Raw genomic sequence first — 20,916 nt, 5'->3', positions numbered from 1 at the left:
ACTGTTACTAGACAAAGCAGGTGTTACTAGACAAAGCAGGTATACCAACAACGAGATTTGATTTCTATCGGTGCATCCGATTATCTTCTTTACTTATTTCTTTCTGATGATAATCGGATGCACCGGTAGAAAGCGCCCGAGAAAAATATGGCTGACAACAATTTTTTGGCGCCATCTTATACAACATACCAGTTGAAATAAAAAAAAGATGACTCGGCGAATGGAAAAAAAGAATAACTTTGTCGTGTTCAATCAGACGTGCATTAATATATATATATATATATATATATATATATATAGAGAGAGAGAGAGAGAGAGAGAGAGAGAAAGAGAGAGCACACACAAAGGAACAGGTCAACCAGAGGTCAAATAGACCTTAGTCAGATAAGTGAATGCTCATTGGCTGATAAAAAGGGCGCGGTGGATACTAGAAAGCTGATTGCCTAACTAAAATCTCAATAGAAGATGCGTATATAAAAACGACAAACAAACACAAAATTCGCGCATAAGCCTAGAGTGGATGAAACGCGGAATATTCAGTGTAGCTTAATCGCCATATACATTTTATAACTTACTATATATATATATATATATATATATATATATATATATATATATATATATATATATACGACTTGCTACGAATATATATATATATATTTTTTAAAATTATATATATATATATATATATATATATATATATATAGATATATAAGTTAATAATTTATATTCCGAACGTGTTTTTAATACAATTGTTTCTGCCCGTTGTTCCAAACACATTTGTTCTCGATGATGAATTCACGATATTTTCAAACGAATTCTTCAGTAAATTTATATTTCTCATTTCATCAAACAAAACAACACAAAACAAAACAGAACTATTAAAATTCAAGTTGTTCGTATTATTTTAATTATTATCTCTTATTCTTCAAATGAAAAAATATACATACACTGAGAGTCAAATAATAAACTTTTTAGCCTAGCTTTCCTGCTTTTTATGGAAGGAATATTTGTATTTATATGTTTAAATTATTTTAGGTGTTGTTTGCAGACAGGATTCAATTCCCTTTGACGTAATAATCTTGCTTTATATGTATTTACTCCCGCCAACATAATTAATTTTAATATATATATATATATATATATATATATATATATAATTTAAAGGAAATTAGAACAATAGTCTAAAGAGCAGAGTGTATTTTAATGTAATAGTGAAATTACTAGTTTAATTAAAATACAGGAAAGAAAAAGTGCTCGTTGTAATTTAGATATATAATAAGCTCGATTGGTAAATATCCTAGAGCTAATTTAATATTTAGTAATGTGATTGATAATTTAAAAATCAAATTATAATTAAATTAAAAATCCGTTTCATAAGAAGGAACAACAACAAAATCAATTATTTGTACAATCGTTTCGGAAAACAGTGTTTTTATTGTGGTAGACATCAAGTTACGGACAATAATTATTACACATAGTTTTTAACAAACAAGGTTTCCTCGTCAGCAAATATTGTGAAGGGGTTTTATTAAATGTAAAAGACACCATAATACACCTAGCATTAAAAGTAAGGGAAATGTATCTGGAAAAAATTAAAATAAAGGTATGGATTTAAACTTGATAAGAAAATTAATATGGGTTAGAGATAGAAATAAATAAAGTAAAATATAAATTTGGTTTAAGTACTATATTATACATACATGCATACATACACAAATATATACATGCATATATATGAAAAATAGACACACATATACATATACATAGATATACAAATATATACATAAAAATATAGGTACAAATATTTACCTTTTAATTTTTCGCCTTTTGAAATCAGGAACTATGGTTAAAGTACTCATATAGATGTTTGCTATAGCTTTTCAGCTTATGAAATGATAAATTTTAAGAAGAACGCCCGTGCAATAATATATAAAACTGACAAGGGGTTCGGTCGTCTACGACCAATCAGAGTGCCTAAATCTAGCGAAATTTTAAATCCGGGCCCCATGGTAAGAAGCCTAAACTCCTACCACTGGACCATCGCGCACGACTGCTTTGGATATATCGCGATTTACGTAGATGTTATTTTTTTGTTTTTGCGATAAGTTTTGAATGAATTCAATTATTTATACGAAAGTATATTTATCCATATATGTGAGGTGGTGAAAGGGAAAATTATTCCCAACTCGCATTTAGGTAAAAATGCACTCTCGTATAAATAATTGAATTCATTCAAAACGTTTCGCAAAAACAAAAACAAATAAATAACACACACACACACACACACATATATATATATATATGTGTGTGTGTGTGTGTGTGTGTGTGTGTGTGTGTGTGTGTGTGTGTGTGTGTGTGTGCATTTAGACAGTATTTGATTAGCCAAATTCTGGGATGGGAATTTTCGTCACATGAAATAAGGGTGGTATTACTACAAGCATTTTAGAATATAATTTCTTGTTTGATAGGTGATATTACGGATTCTCGGGCAGTTTCGCTGTTTCGCTGCTCTTTACTGCTGATAGACTAGCATTTTCCTCAAGCCGTGATCAAACTTAGTTGATCGTGCGCGATTCTAAACACTTGATTAAGAGCCGGAGTTACGGTTATTGTTAAATCAATGTTTTTATAATTATTTTCATGAGCTAGGACTGTTTGTATATTTACGAATTGCACTGCATTATGCTGATAGTAGTAGTAGTAATTGTTGTGATAATAGTAGAAACAGGTGACATTTAAAACGGCAGTGGTAAATCGTTGTATCAAATTGCAGATAAAGTATCACCTGGCGCAACCCATGATTTAGTTAATAGTCGTGAGATGCTAATCACTTGAGTACAAGGTGTGTATGTATGTGTATGTGTGTGCGTATGTGTATGTGTGTGTGTATGCTGAACGACCTTTACCAAACTACTCTGTCAATTTTTGGTTTCCGGACTTGGAACCTGATAATTAGACCTGTGAAACAAATTCGAGTTGGTTTTTATTTCGAGAAAATAATAATGACAAGGGGTCAAAATTGTAACTTGGCAGATGTAATTCGAGTTAATGTGTATCCTCTCATGCTTTATTTTGTGTCCCTTAATAACGTTCATCCAGCCCTTAAGTTTACGGTAGACAAGGAAACGAATTCTACTCTTCCGTTTTTGGATGTTTTTGTGACCAAGATATCCTCGTGTTTTCTTACTTCTGTTAATCGTAAACCAACTTTTACGGGTCTCGATACGCGTTGGGACTCTTTTTGCCCTATAAACCAAAAATATAATTTAATCAAAAATTTAGCACATAGGGCCTTGATGATTTGTTCTGAAGTTAATTTGGATGACAGATTCAAATTTATCACTAAGACCCTCTGTAATAATGGTTACCCCTTGGATATTGTCGAAACTACTATCAATAAGAAAGTTTCCAATTTTCATAAACCAAAAGAAATTATAGCTAATAGATGTCCTGTGTACCTACGTTTACCTTGGCTAGGTAACATCAGTGACCGATTTGCTAAGCAAATTTCTTTGTCTGTGCAACAGTGATATTTTGCATCGAACCCGCGTGTTGTTTTTTAAACTAGGCCTATGTTGCCGTCTATTCGCAAAGATGTTCTTCCTCCCACCCCCATAATAATTCTATTATTTATTTATTTAAATGTAGTTGCAGTGCGCACTATGTTGGGCAAACATCGCAAAGATTAGATTTTCGTTTGAAACAACATGTGCCTTCAAAAATTCGTTTTGCAAATTTTTCACCCTCGGATGTTCTGAGTAATACTATGGTTCTGCGATTTGCGACCATCTTATAAATAACCATGCGTGTGCCACGAATTTCCATTGCTGACATGTTTACGATCCTTAGTAAGTCGCACTCTCCCTGTCATTTGAAAATTTTAGAGACTCTTTTTATTAAGTCATTGAGACCTTCTCTTTGCAAGCAAAAAGAAAATCTTAATTTAGTCTCTATGTAATTTTCCCCCCGTTTATTTCGTTTTTTTTCCTACCCCCGCCATATTTCATGACTTTTTTTTCGTTTTAAATCGTATTTTCCTAGATTTAGCTTTGATAAGTGAGGAAGGAAACCTGGTTAGCTAACCTTTATTTTCATTTTGTATCTTTTAAATTCATTATGCTTTTTGGTCTGTATTTATCCGTTATAAAATTCTGTACACACCGGAAAATTTTCAAATATTATATATATATATATATATATATATATATATATATATATATATATATGTCAGTGTTAAGATTTTTGGTCTACGAACTGTTGTCCTCGAATCCTTATTTTTTAATTTACGCTTATAATAGTAGTAGTCGATGACGATATTATTAACGATAGTGCTTAACTCGTAAAGTTGATACGCCGGTTCTCGGCAGATCACGGACATTAAGCAACGATGAGCCCGTATGTACCGCGCAGAGACGTAAAAATTTCCACGTTGGAATCTATGGGCGCGTTTAACCTACTGATTGAAATGCACCTTCGATATTCGTTAAGACGTGCATCTAGAAGAAAGGATGCTAATGTAAAAACCTTAGGTCTACTGTTTGCTTGCTCTGTCCTGTCGTGGCCATTGCACCGACTGAGATTAGCCGTTATCTCAAACAACGTGGTTGGTTCTGCACAAAGCCTTTACCACTATAAACAAATTATCTGTGGGGATTTCCGAACATCTTAGATGCTGTAACAGATCTGATACGTCGAAATCGACGGGGGATCCATATATTACGAAATTTATATATAACTACCGTTATTAGCAGCGTTTTCCTTTAAAATTATTTCTTCCTTTTCTATTTATCTATCTTTATGTATATTTGTTTATTCCTATATATCTGACAGTGTTATATTTTGATTGGTCGAGATGAACTATGTGTCATGGGGTTTGCTATTCTTTTATACAAAAGTTCATAGAAATATCAGCATAAAATATACGCTATTCGTTCCAATGTCATACTTATTGAACAATTCTTTTCGAACACTCAATTTGTACACTATTTTTTGAAGATTATTACTGGTCATGGTGAAAATAGAATGATTATCAAATAGGATGAAAGACAAAAAGACACAGGCTATAAATACAGAGTGGAACGATAAAGTTGTCGCTCTAAATGTAAGTTGGCGGGCAGAAGCAGTAAATTATCTATCTATCTATCTATGTATCTATCTATCTACAATTCGGTGATTAGAATCGTCATGTTTTGACATGTTGTAAAACATGTCAAACTCTGTGACCTGGTCAGTTTTCACCGAAATATATCGAACGGAGACTGTAAGTGACATATCATATGTCACGTGTTCCGGTTTGCGCAAGCATGGTTGAGTTGGGTTTAAGACGTCGAATGAACGAGATGGGTTAAGAAAGTCTCTCCATGAGGGAGACTGTTATGTCTCAGAATGGAGACATAGAGAAACCACAAGCTAAGATTCACCCCAGTTCTGTTGTGACGAAATGCTTGGGAGTGAATAAAAAAATATATAAAAACAATCATTCGTCTTGAGTCCGTCTTGAAGCGTGTTTGTTGCAACAGATTCCGTCTCCCCCAAAGATGATTGAGGAATCCCCAAGGCAGGGCCAGAAGACAGAGGCGGCCAACAGCAGAAACAGGTATGTCATGTCATGTATATGTTATATGTTTGTAGACATTAAGGATTCGTTACACAATAAACACAAGATGCATACATATTATCTGTTTATAATAAAACACAACAGGCATTTAGCAGTGCCATTAAATACACCACGATTCAACCATATACATTGGGTTATCAAGATAAAGAGATGTGCAAACAAACAAAGAAAGAAAGACACAACGGGTTAGAAGGGTCCAAAAAGAGATAAAAATATATACATAAATAAATCTACACTAGACACAAAGAAGAAAACATAGACAGACAGCAGAACAAACAAAAGCTCCTAAATTGAAAAAAGACACACACACACACACGAAAGAAATTAAAAAAAGAAAGAGAAATAAGTAAAAAAATGAGACGAAGAAACACGTGTGGTTGCAAAAAAAAAACAAAGAAAAAAACAAGAACTGTTGAATGTTTACAAAATGGTGTTTTGTTTTCTTGTGTCTGAGAGATAGATAGATATATCTATAGATAGAAAGAGAGAGAGAGAGAGAGAGAGAGAGAGAGAGAGAGAGAGAGGGAGGGAGGGAGAGAAGTGGAAATGTGGCCGGCAGGAAACTGCTATAACACGTAGGTCTGTATGCGCGCGAGCCTAAGAAGTAGATAGCAATTTTTCTTTCATATGACGGAGGCGCGATTCCCGATTGTTTTGATTTTGCAATGTTAGTGTTTTGATAAGATTTTTAAAAAAAAATTGTGACTGATAATGTTGGAATGTTTATTATGTTTTGCTTTTTTTAATAGAAATTGTGGTTTCCCTTTCAAACAGTGTCTCTTTGATATGAGAAAGGCGCGGATGGTATGGTGCCTCGGCAAAAAGCTTTTCATTGCTAATTAAAACTATTAATTCGAACTTTTTTTTAGTTGAATGAAATTTATTGTTGAAATGTTTTTATTGGATTTTGATGATTTTTTTGTTTGGGGGAGTAAACATTTTTCAGCCGACCCCCAAGAATTGCTGACGTGACAATTATGTGCTCCACAGATCTGTGGTTTTTATTGTTTTAAACTGTTTATTCCTTGATAAACGGGACTTTGTGAAATATTTTTGTTTTAAATGCTTATTTAAGGGAATCATTTTTTGTATATGATCGACTGTATTTACTTTAACATCATTTTTGTACATACGTTATTTAGTATTGTATATACACGGTCTTATATAAAAATCCTCCAACGTATATATTACATGAAGAAAACAACACTACAGCTTTATTTTAAAACTTTTATTTAAAAATCCAATCAAGTAACTTGATTATATAGTAGAACTGACATCCATTCAATGTAACCGCTTTCAGCCTCAAGCTCCGGAACTGGGAGCATACCTTTTCCACAAGCGCTGGCGTAACTCGACGAATACTCGGTGGATGACGCGATCGGGTTGGCTTTTATGTTATAGGAGGTAATGTTGGTGATGTTCTCGACCTAAAACTAAACGTAGTAGTCCAGCGAGTTCCTATCTTATATAAACTAGTCATAGTCGTATTGTACGCTGATGATATATGGTAGCTGTCTACTCGGTTTCAAATGAGACCATCTTTCAAAAAACTTGTCAGATTATTCGCCATTACTTGCAGAATACACACATTAAAAAATAAAAACAGAAACTCTAAAAGGTATTTGTGCGTGGCTTTATTTCCTATGGTATTTAATATACACAGCATGCAATTTTAAGTGAGGTATGAAGGGTCCAATGATATATTAAATGAAAACAATTGGACCGTACAAGACTTTCAGGTTTCTAGTAAAAGTTTTCCTTTTTTTTTTTTTTTAGATAGATTGCTTTTTCACGCAGTCCAGAAATCCCATCTGCCTCGTTAGCTATAAACTGATGACAATAACAGTACGGTTATGGGAATTATCTTCAAAGAGAGTTCGTTTTTTGTTAGAGTTTTTCTGTTTTTAACTGTCATTAGCTTAGCTTAGAAGCCTCATCCAATATACAGGGTGGTCCATTTAAACATAGCCCAGAAAATGCAGTAGAGAGGAGGAACATTCTTTTATTGTTTAAATTACCTGTAGTCTTATAAATGATACTGGAAGTGACCCTATTGATATGCATTTCTGAGCACCCTAAACAAAGTTTACAGATACTGCCTAAAGATCTTCTCTTGTGATTAGTTGGTAAGTTTCTCCTTTATTTGGTCTAGATTTTGAGGATTATTTGCATAAAAAGTCACCCAAAGATAAAACTCACATGATGACAAGTCCAGGAAAAGTGATGGTCATAATTTTTTGCTTATTGGTATCTCTTCCATAAATATGTCATGAACTCATGTCAGTGATCTATGAAACATATGGCATGTAGCGCCATCTTGTTAGGAAAAGAATTGCATTTTGTCTGGTGGTGTCAGTTGATCTGTAAGAGAAGGATTAGAGATCAGGCTACTTTCAAATGGACCACCTGGTATATAGCAATTTAGACTATACATTTCCATACTTATATGAGATCTATTAGAGTTACGTTCTTTTTTCACCGCATCATGCGCCTTCTTCAAACAAGTACATCAGGCCGGAATCGAAACTGTATAGTTGGTGGTTTTAACGATATAGTTATCATTACGCACTTGCAGAGAGTAAGCTAATTTTCGAATTAAACATTTTCAAATTCCAAAGAGTTCCACTCATTTACATAAAGAGACATACGCTATCCGCAACTGGCGATTTCTCATACCACAGCGGTTAACCGAAGAGACGTACATATTTGACACATCCATATAAAGACAGTTTAGCTGTATTAATGTCGCTGTATATATTCGCAGAGTAGTAAAATAGTTCTTAAGTAATACTATTTTTATGTTACTTACCAGTGAAGGTCACTCGATGATAAGGGTTAATGAGTGTAAGATGGTCGATGAGACACCAGCTTAATGATCAGTTTTGGTGGAACTTGAGTAGAATTTAATTATTTCAGAGAGCGGCTTAACAATAAGTTGTTTACAGTGGACCTGTGAAACGGCAAATCTGTAGTCAGCTGGAAAGCAGCTTCTCGGTATGAATATCCACAGGCGCGCAGCTCGATTAAAGAAACTTTGTTCATTAAATTTGCGTTTAGATTTCGACACAGATAAAGAGTAAGGGAAATTTTTGACAGTAGTTGAAAGTAAACGAGTGTTTGCTGTGAATGTTTTGCTGCGGTGCATGAATTGAAGCTCGGTTGCTATGAAAATAACGATAAAGCATAGGTAGATTTGCAACGACTTCTCTGCTAGATTTCGAGATCGGTTTTGACACCTGTCAAGGCAGAAAACAATGCTATAAGCAACTTCTTCAGATAGAGTAACAGTTACCCCATTTTAGGGTGTATTTGGCTTTTATATAGGAGGAAGATTGTGTCGGAAATGAGTAGTAGAATGGTCCAACCAATTTTTTCTCAGTGACATTGGAAATGCATTTGATGTAAGCGATTTTAAATACGCATCTGCACGCTTAGATAAATATAAAAGACATATATGTACTTCATCAATCCCGTAAATAACGGAACTTATTCTTAAATACAAAAAAAACTCATTTAATTTGTTATCTTGGTTGTTTCAATTCTTTTGCATGGGCGAAATAATATGCTGTTTCGAAGGCACATCTATAATATAAATCTCACCTGTCTGTTTAAATGTATGTATGTATGTCTCGCTAAAAAACTTTCGACAGAGGCAACGGATTTTCACGAGATCGGTATAGTTTTGAAGGTCGACCCTAAGGACGACAAATATAAAAAATTGGCGGAAAACATTAATTCCTTCACCCTCAACTTGGCACTTTTCTACAGGGGGGGTTGCTATTTTCGCCGATATTTTCGAAAGTCATTCTCGGTTTTTGATTGTCTAGCCTTAATTTAAACCTACGTCACTTATGGTTTGGCGATGAGCACAACAGAAAAGACGTCACGTTTTTTTTCCACGTTCTCTTCCTCCTTCGCGGTACGGGTATGAGCCTATCTTCCTAGTACCACACTTTTTTTTCCTGCTCAACAAACAACTTCAAACAACCGGGCAACGCCGGGCAACGCCGGGCACCCAGGCTACTTATCTATAAAGGTAAACTTAAAAAAAATAATGTGTTAATATTGACACACAGTTGCGCGGAGTGTTCTTTCTTTCGCTTATTTTATAACAACAAAAAAAAAATTGAGACATTCATGAACATTGTTTAATATTTACAATTTCAAGTATTTCAATTAGTGAACTTCACGAAACAATAGCTTTATATATTAGTATACAGCTATCTCACTCTTTCTGTCTACCTATCTACCCATCAATCTATCGCAGTTTATATCTGTCTACGCCCGATTAAGCGTATCAATTTCATGTTTCAATTTACGTGCCAGTAATGTATTCTTATCACGTCTTATTTTGTCCCTTTGTCGCTTCCCGATTGTTTTCATTGCATTATGTCTTCATCGATATTAATTCAATTATATTCAAATATGTATATTCGCCAATAATTCGATGCCATACGTCATTTCAACTCAGCTCGTGAAAGCCGGTTACTTTGAGAATAGAACGCATTAGTAAGCCTATCTTATGAATTTTCGTTTTCTGTCCGCCGTCCGACCTTCTCTCTATGGAGATAGATACTTATTTAATGAGGCCGTATTCACGAAGTACCTGATGATAATTTCATTGGTAGAAGCTGTCAAATTTATACAGCGGATATATGTAGCGATGTTGTGGTTGCGTACAATTAGTGTTAAGAACAAAATTAATACAGGATTAACGAATGCTAGATAAGATAGTAAAATTAGGGCTACTTGTACTGAAATTATGTCTCGTACTTGACAGAAAAGTGAGGCTGTTTCTCTTTCTTCTGTGTTTGACTTCATGGTGAGCGGACGTCTGTTCTCGGCATACGTTTACCCCACTCCACATTCCGAGTGTTAACCTGGAATAAGCAATTTATTTATGAGCTTACTTTGATTTGATAGCAAGAACTTATCCTGTCTTGACAGAGTTCAAAATAGACTTGTAGGGGATGCCCTTTTCTCTTCCCTGAAACCTCTTTCTCAAAGAAGAGACGTCGCGAGGCTGTCTCTGCTCTATTGTTAGTGTCATGGAAAGAGCTCGTCTGAGCTTCAATCTATGCAACCCCCTCGCCAAACTTTCACGAGAAACACTCGTCTAGCTGAAAACACTATCAATAATTCCCCCTACTCTTTATCTGTGCCTAAACCTACACGTAGATTTCATGAACAAAGCTTCTTTCTTAGAACTGCACACCCGTGGAACTTTCTTCCGTTTGCTTTCCAGCTGATTACAATATGGTCGTCTTCAATTCCAACATAAACAATTTCCTGATTAACCGTCCCCCCTAAGTAATTCAATTTACCAAATTTATACTACTAACGATTCCTATGATATTGTCCCATTGACTACTGTAAACTCATTAACCCTTATTCTCGAGTGGCCTCTAGGTCTTGATAAGTGGTGATTCCTATGTAAAAACAGTCTACTCTTAGTATCATCCGGAGCGAATATTTGAGTTATTTGTTGCTTCATGTTTTTATTTGTAACATTATAACAAATAAGTGAAAGGCTGAAAGATACGGAATATTCTTTTGTTATATTACCACTGCAATTATATTTTGTTATATCACCACTGCAAACAGTTTTTACAACGAGATGTCACTACTGATTGAGTAACTATTTTAACTTATCATCAAGGGACGGTTGCTGAAAACTGTCAACGGAGCTTGTGAAGACTAATATACAAAATGCTACAATAGTAATATCCCGCATGCACGCGCGTGTGTGTATGAATCCTTATCCTGGAAAGACCAAGAAACAACAAAACATATACTATAATATAGCTGAAAGTTAGTGAGAGGAGACTAGTATTTACTAACTCAACTGTTGTGAGGTAAATGTGAACTTTAATAGTATATTACACGGAAATGGGAGTAAATTCTATGATAGTGGTTTGCAAAGTTGTAGAGGGAATAAAAATTGAATTTTTAGTTTTGAAAAGAAAGAGAACAAATAGAGATACAAAAAAAGCAGAGCAGGTCTGAATAGAAATTAAGAGGACCTTGAAATAATAGAGAAAAGTGGAGATAAACAACATGTTTCACACGTATTAGTTCTATAGAACAGTGTGTACGAATACGGCTTTATATATAAATGTATGTGTGTACGTGTGTATGCATAAATGTATCTATATATATATAAATGTATGTGTGTACGTGTGTACGAATACGGCTTTATATATAAATTTCAGTAAATACAAGCATCAGCACCTTCCTACACACAGTAAGAGATTGAGACTGTAATTTTTAAAATTTCAGGACCTATTGATTCTAGTAAGTTTAGTTTATTTGTGCTAATACTAATGAAAACACACACAGAAGTATAAGCCAAACAAAAAGAACTATTTTTGAGGAATTCAAAATCGTATCGACTGATGGGAAGCCCAAACATCCAACTGAGTTTCAAGTTCGGGTCGTTGCGTCTTGTTTGTAACACTGCATTCTACTCCCTGCACTTAAAATCAAACGGGACTTCCATGAGAAGAGTTTCATTCCACCCGTGAGACACGTTAATGCGGGAATGATTACTTCCAGACCGCCAAGTGGTCTTTTCATGCATAATGTCAACACTATAATGCCAACACATGTCAACACTGTAATGCCAACACATGTCAACACTGTAATGCCAACACATGTCAACACTATAATGCCAACACATGTCAACACTGTAATGCCAACACGATAATGGCAACATTTCAATGTCAACACATGTCAGCACTATAATTTCAACACGATAATGTCAACATTTCAATGTAAACACATACCAACACTATAATTTCAACACGATAATGGCAACACTATAATGTCGATACTATAACATCAACACATGTCAACACTATAATGCCAACACTATAATGCCAACACTATGATGTAAATACTATAATATCAGCATCTGTCAACACTATAATTTAAACACTATAATGTCAACGCTACAGTATCAACACAGGTCAACAATATAATATCAACATAAAAATATCAACACAATATGTAAACACTATAATATCAACACACGTCTCCACATGTCAACACTATAATTCCAATCCTATAATATCAACTCATGTCAACACTATAATGTCAACACTATAGTATGAACACATGTCAACACTATAATGTTAACACTACAATATCAACACAGGTCAACATTATAATGTCAACACTACAATATCAACACAGGTTAGCATTATAATGGCATCACTATAATGTCAGTACTATAATTGCAACACAGTGATTGCTTCACAGGCGTATTGTGTGCACTTTCTCAAAGTTTCATGGATTTTTATTAACTCGTTCCTTAATTATTAAAATAAAATGTAAACTCGTTAATAATTTGATACGCAGTGTATAATGTTAACACTATGATGTCAACACTACAATATCAACATAGTTCAACAGTATAATGTCAACACTATAATTGCAACACAGTGATTACTTCACAGGCGGACTCAATATATATTCTGTTGAGTTAGCCTATGAAGTAATCACAGTCCTCATAAATTTAATAGTATGTTTTCTTCATCTGATTGAAAATCTCACCTCTTATTTTTAATAGCTTATGCTTCTGGTAAGTGATAAAGCATTGTTTCATTTACAGCAATCAGAATTTCAAGGGCATCTTCTTAAGATTAGCACCATATTTGTTGATAATAAACATAGATATTCGAATATATTATAAAAATTACAAATTTACCTCCCAATTTTTTAGTTAGTAAATAAGGTAAGAGCACCAGGTCTCCTCTCACTAACTCTCAGTTATACTATAGTATATGTTTTTGTTGTTTCTTGATCTTACCTGATTCCATGTTAAGAATTCATCCGATCGATTGGAGGACCCAGCTTCGTGTTGTTACTATATGCAACATCACCTGGAGAAGTCGCACTATTACCGGAATAGTCATATCGAAGGAGGAGTCTTATTTCGGCTGCCAATACTATGTTATTTTAAATATTTAGTTAGTATCCGTGTACTCTTATACCGAGCGACCTTATACATTTGACCAAAGTGTTTAGTAGGCATTTAGTTTATATATATATATATATATATATATATATATATATATATATATATATATATATATATAAATGAAACGTCTGGTTTGTCCAACTTAACTAAACTAGAAAACTACAAGTCTGTTTTTCGTTATATTTTACAACAGTGGTTGTATCTAACCCAACTGTGTTTTTAAATATTAAAAAGTAAAAAATATTACCATATTAAAAAAACTTTTTTCGATATCGTTTATTTTCGGTCCCGACTTCAGCCGGGGCTATTTACCGGTAATACTTCCAGTTTATATTGAATCTGCTTTCATTATTCCGATTATTAAGTGACATTTGATATCGATAAGTATACCATTAAACCTGTTATATTTTTTTTATAGAAAAAATTGCATGAGTTTGTTGTTTTCTTTTCCTTTCTGCATTTTCTTTACGTGTTCCTCCCTGGCATAAAAAAATAATAATAAACTACTCGCCGGGATTAGGCAATATATATATATATATATATATATATATATATATATATATATATATATATATATATAGACATACCGGTTTCGTCTGTTGTTTAAATACTTGTAAAACAATACACAAAAAGTTTGTTTCACTTTTTCTAAACTATAAAAATTACTTTAACTTGCACCAGCGAATTATAAACACCCTAACCTCCCCCATGTTAAAAATGGCTTTCGGATTAAACACCCCCCAAACTTCGAAAGTCGTTCTTAACATGAGGAGGTTGGGGGTGTTATTCCGAAAGCTGTTTTTAACACGGGGATGTTGGGGTGTTTATAATACGCTGGGGTAAGTTGTAAAATTAACGACGTTGATATTATTTATTGCAAAAATTGCTTAAAATTTATTTATTTGACAAAAAAATTGACATTTTCTACAAACATTTAATAAGAAATACAAAAGAAGGATGGTTTTTTTGCGTTTTTTTTTTCTGTTGATGTTTTGTTTCTACATTTAAAATTTTACTTTATAATTTCTTTCACATAGATTTGTTATTATTACACTGGCAACGCCCGGCTTTATCCGGCTGTTGACGTCGTACGCCGAGAAAAAAAAAATTACACAGCACTTAAAATTTAATTCATTGTGGATTTATTCAAGCATTCTTTTGGAAAATAAATATTTAAAATAAAGTGGCGCTTATGCACTTATGGTACCGTGCTATTTTTTAAAAATATTTCCTAAATGGTATAGCCAAACAAAAAATAAAAATGGTATAGCCAAACAAAAGTTCTCTGTTGTCTTTTACAATGTTTTTCTAAATATACACGATATATATATATATATATATATATATATATATATATATATATATATATATATATGATATAGTTTTATTCTTCACTGGGGACAGACACTCATTATATTCGTTTGAGAATTTTCGTTTATTGACTACATAAGAAAACATTTGTTTCGACCCATATTGATGTAAAAATAATTTACATATACCGCGAACTATACATACATCAGTACCGGCCAAAAAATTGTTTGCTTACATTTCTGGACGTCCATAATGAGTGTCTGCCCTCAGCAGTAAACTAGTAAAATATCTAAAACTCTAGTCATTTACTATTGTACTACTTAAAAGAATATTGTCTAGTTAACATTTACATCTGAATAGAACATCTTATATATATATATATATATATATATATATATATATATATATATATATATATATATATATATATATATATAGTCTACTAAAAGAACTCACGACGAGACATTCGCTTAAACAAGGCCGGAATCACAACATAACTGAAAAAGTGGATCCAATTCAAATGATGTCCCGGCTGGCCATCCAGATTGCGGACTTGTTAAAGAAATTGAAAAGTGAAGTTTTTCTTTAAAATTTATTTTTTAACTTTCAATTTCTATACAATTCATCTTTTGAGTCTAATTACATTCAACTGATTTTCCGATGGCGTACATTCACTAATCGCATCGATTCAATATTCAATTTTGTCACACAGAAAGTTCTTCCCTCCCGTAAGCGATGTCTCCTTCTGAGCGGAACAATTTCTTTTTATACGAGTCTACGCATCCCCATGTAAGGCTTGGTCGGTATGTTAGACCAGTCGAAAACGTTTATATATTTACATTCGTTAAAGCGAAAGATGACATCTTAATATATATATGCGTCTACCTGTTTCAATGCAAGGTTCTGTCAATCGGTCTATCTGTCACGCATACGTGTGCAATATAATTTTTGCCAGTGTGTCTTGGACTTAAAGACCAAACAGAATTTCAGTTGATCTGTTACGAATAACTTTGAGTGGTCTTTTCACCAGACTGTCACACACACACACGCTTGAAATATAATTTCCATCGTATAAAAGTGAAGATAGTTTTCCTCTATCGCTTGGACTTAATAGCTTTTTCAAATAAAAAACAGGAGTAGACAAAGAATCTATTTTGTCATTCAATTTTGACAAATATTAATCTTTGTTTGAAATTGTTTTAGTTTCCAACCGATTTCGTTTCATTTCATATTTAATCTGATTAGTAGTTAACATTTCAATTACTAGTATAAAAGATGGAATGGGAGGAACTAACCCCCTTTCAGTTCTAAGACTTCAGCCTGCTACCATTGAAATAGTTTTTCTGCCTCTCTGTCACTCTTACGTTCGAAATTTTTCTGCCACACTTCGATTTGAAATAGCATATCCGTTGATCTCTCATGATTAATTTTAAAAGAGCATTTCTCGTCGGCTTAAAATTTTATTTACGCTTATTCACACCCAAAACACATATTGCCACTTGGACGTTGGGATCTAATATTTGGGACCATATTTACTGGGGAGCGATGTAAAGATGTTTGTTCGCATTACATTTGCATTTCTGCATATTAGTACAGTCTGGAGACACTTACATTGAGGTATATCGTCTAGGCTATCAGCAGTAGTTTCTTCTAGTTTTCAGTTTGCTGTCTAACATGGTTTATTCTTGCGTTGTTCCAAATTACGGGGGAAATTATCCAAAAGGCCCCAAAGTACGTACATTTTCTTTTCCTAAATTTTCTCAATTTGGATACGTGCCATTAGAAGGGAAAGTTTTATTCCAACCAAATATAGTAATGTAAGTAATGTTATTTGTTAATAATTAAACGTGTATTTAATTAGAACTGTATTCAAGTACTTTCATATCGTTTGATAACATTGTTAATATAAATTAAAGTACTTTCATATCGTTTGATAACATTGTTAATATAAATTAAAGTACTTTCATAACGTTTAATAACATTGTTAATATAAATTAAAGAAACAATACTATTTATTGCTAATACAGCAAATATTATGTTGATATTTTTAACTGTTTATTTTCTTATAAGGATAAAAAGTCTATCAGGAAGGTTGAAAATTTAATTTAATTTTGTTTTAGTTTTGAAAATTATAAACAAATAATTTTTACATGAGAATAATTGTTGAAATGTCTTTTTAGTAATGAATAAAACCTTTCATTGAGTATTTCCAAATTATTTTTGAAGTTCTATATTTTTTTCTAAAGTCGGTTTGAAAATTATTCACCACGCGGCTATTAATAAAATTACCAGTGACTGAACGTTATATATTAAAATTGATTGTTTCTTTTGAAAATAATAAACAAATAATTTTTACATGAGAATAATTGTCAACATATCTTTTTAAGGGTTTGTTTCACTGTACACATAGATTCGAAAAAATTGTCACAAAAACAAATATGTAACAAGACGGTAAGTTTGGGAAAAGGAGTTATAAATAAAAAAAACAGTAAAAATACTGTTAAAAAACCGCCAAATATATGTCAGCCTATGTCACGGTAACATATATTGAGCGAGTTTCTAAAAGTATTTTGTCTGTTTTTTTATTTATAACTCATTTTCCCAAACTTACCGCCTCAAAGAGAGAGTCGGCTGCCATTTTAAATTTTCCAATACATCGGTAAATAGTGTATGTTTTTCGAGCTGAATAAACATGTTATATTAAATATAAATACTAAAAACATATCTCGTTAAGTAGAAAAGTTACCTATCTTGCCTTTGATAACATTTATATGCTATATATTTGTTTTGTGACAACTTTTTCGCATCTATGTGTACAGTAAAACAAACCCCTTTTTAATAATAAATAAAACCTTCTATTGAGTATTTCCAAAGTTCTATATTTTTTTTCTAAAGTCGGTTTGAAAATTATTCACCACGTGGCTAATAATAAAATCAGTTGTGACTGAGCGTTATATATTAAAATTGATTGTTTCTTTTTAAAATCATAAACAACTACTTTTTACATGAGAATAATTGTCAAAATGTCTTTTTAATAATAAATAAAACCTTGCATTGAGTATTTCCGAATTATTTTGAAGTTCTATATTTTTTTCTAAAGTCGGTTTGAAAATTATTCACCACGCGGTTATCAATGAAATTACCAGTGACTGAACGTTATATATTAAAATTGATTGTTTCTTTTTAAAATAATAAACAAATACTTTTTACATGAGAATAATTGCCAAAAATATTTTTTAAAATTTATTTACTTGCCTCCCCACGAGGGCACAGTTAGATACAAGGTCGGTTTTTAATATGGGAAAATCTAGCTCCCCAAAAAGGGGCACTCTGGATAGGAACAAAAATAAAATCAAAATTGTGTCAGTCATGAAGGATTTCTCCTCCACTGACTGAGGACAGAATAAATGAAGTGTAGCATCAGAACAGATACTACACTGTGATTATAATTATTATAAATGTTTGTTTACTGTCTTTTCTTATATTTTAACAATAGTTTACATTATGGTATGAATGTTTTCTTTAATTATGTTTTTAGGTATGTGAACATCATTTTTGCCCTGAGGATGTAATAAAGGAGAAGTCAAGATTCGATGACAAAACGTTGTGAAATAAACGTGCAAGATGAGAACACTAGTCTGAATAATCTCTTAAATTTCATAAAATAAGATTCAAGCCATGTGATTTTTCTCTAAATTAAATTAAAAAATATTTCTGCACTAGTAACTTTTATTGTTTGTTTGTATTTAAATTATTTGTTTGATTTCGATTTTTTCATTTTATCGTTTGTTTTCATTCTTAAAATTATTTATCGTTTGTTGGTGTTTTATATGTTATTTAATTCTTTGTTTCCTAAATTCATAATTCACTTTTATCAATATTAAATAGTATATTGCTTTAAAGTTACTTAATTTTACATAGATAATATTTATATTTTATATTGAATAAAGTTCAGTTTCAATATTAATCGAACTGTGTCCCTTTTTTTTTTTAAACATGTTTTATTGCTCTTTTTCAAATGGCCCTCATATAGTCCTGACAGTCTGATGAATCTTACCTACATTGCCTGCTGGCATTTTTTAGTAAACAGGCCTTCTCCTTACTCTCGGTGGCGTAGTTGTTAGAGTACTTGGAAAAAATAATTGCAAAAGTCATATACTTCTGAAGGTTGAAGGTTCAATCCTCAGTGTGGGCGACCGAAAAATACATTTGCAAATTACTTAGGACCTCTTTCCAGTCATAGCTGACAGAACAAGAGCACGCTACCCTCTGAAGTAAATAAAGGGTTCCGCTCGAAATTCTATCCAAATTCCCGAGTTCGACAGAAACATTCCCGAGTTTGACAAGATATACCTGAGGAAGGTCGGAGGTTATATCGATTGAAACGTTGTGAAAATCACACTCAAGATGAGCACAGTAGTCCGATGAATAATAATACACAATAAATTAAATTAATTGTGAATCAGGGATAAGGATGCAGCATTACAGCGATGCTACAGGTATTGGAGCTTGGTACGTTGGTTTGTTGGTTGGTTGGTTGGTTTACGGCATATCAACCCTTTTCAGGTTATTTAATGCCAAATCCAGTGATTTTGAAGAATTTTTTTTTAAATAGAATATATATATATATATATATTTTTCAAGTCGGTTTCTATTTAACCCATAGTTGGGACCCTAACAGGTACTACCGCTCCGGGTCAGAGTAAACCTGGGAGCAATAGAAAAGGGTGGCTCCACACTCCCCAAATCCCGCCAGCTGGGGCCTAAACATTGGATATAGCTTAAGGTCATATCCAGGACCAGTATACAGTACGGGATCAATCCTTTGCAACAGCCTTGCGAATGTCTTCAATGCATTTGTCCCGATGTTCATGTTTTCTGTGTGTTTAGCTGAGGACTGATGGACTTTCATGGAGAGTGTTGTTGCGACTACATTTCGAATGACATGTTCCTTGGTCTGCCACAGTTAAATTATTCGATGAGCTGTCATGCTTAATTTTAAAATATGATATTTGCCGCTGTGTTATGCTTAAGGTTAAAATAACATTTTAGTTTGTTACATACAATGTTAAAATGGTATATTCACCAGTCTACCAAGCTTATGTCCGAAACAAAATTTTCCTTGGTCTGTAATATTAAACTTTGAAAGAGCATCTTTGTTGACCTGTCATTCTCAATTTTGAAATATTATTTTCGCCGGCGTATCACGCTTAAGGTCGAAATAGAATTCATCTGGTAAAACGGAAAGAGTGTTTACTAATTGGTCCGGAGATCGGGATCTATTCTCGGTCGAGTCCAACCAAAAACTTAAATAATGGTACATGAACGCTCATTGATAAACACTCAGCAGTTAAAAAGACAGGATCAAGGGCAAGTGGAGTAATCCTATGTGGTGGCATCCGTGTAGCAACTAATAAAAAGGATGCCTTTGGGTCGCCCTTGACTATAGTCAACTATTTGGTTTTTGTACTTATAGCGCTAAAATATAATTTTCACAAGTTTTTCTCGCCTACGTGCGTAATAGCATTTTCGTTGTCTTGTCATACTTAATTTTGAAATAAAATGTTCATTCGTCTCTAGCGCTTATACTCAAAATATCATTTTCGTTTGTCCGTCAAAGTTAAATTTGAAGAAGTTGGTCTGTCACACGCAAGCTTGCAATAACATAAGTGTTTGGGATAGATTTTCATTGTTAAACGTGTAACTTGAATCAACGTATCTTAATAATGCTTGTTGGTGTTTAATTCTGTAGCAATTTCAGTTTTTGCCTTCCGTCGATCCACGTTTGGTCAACCACGTTCTTCGCTTTTATTTCAGTTTATTCATTTTACTGCACTTAATTATTTATGAAATATGATTTTTAGTACGCGGATTTTTTATCAACCGAAAGAAATTTGAATTTTCGCACGCGACAGCGTATGAATTGTACTCAATGATGAGAGCTAAAAAAAAAAAAAAAAACAGAAAAAAAAAAACCCAACAACTTAAAGCAAGAGCTTTTAAA

This window comes from Euprymna scolopes, chromosome 5, assembly GCF_053919585.1.
Source record: "Euprymna scolopes isolate OS-2025 chromosome 5, ASM5391958v1, whole genome shotgun sequence".
In the NCBI taxonomy this organism is placed as follows: Eukaryota; Metazoa; Mollusca; class Cephalopoda; order Sepiida; family Sepiolidae; genus Euprymna; species Euprymna scolopes.
This window is presented reverse-complemented; position numbering follows the sequence as displayed.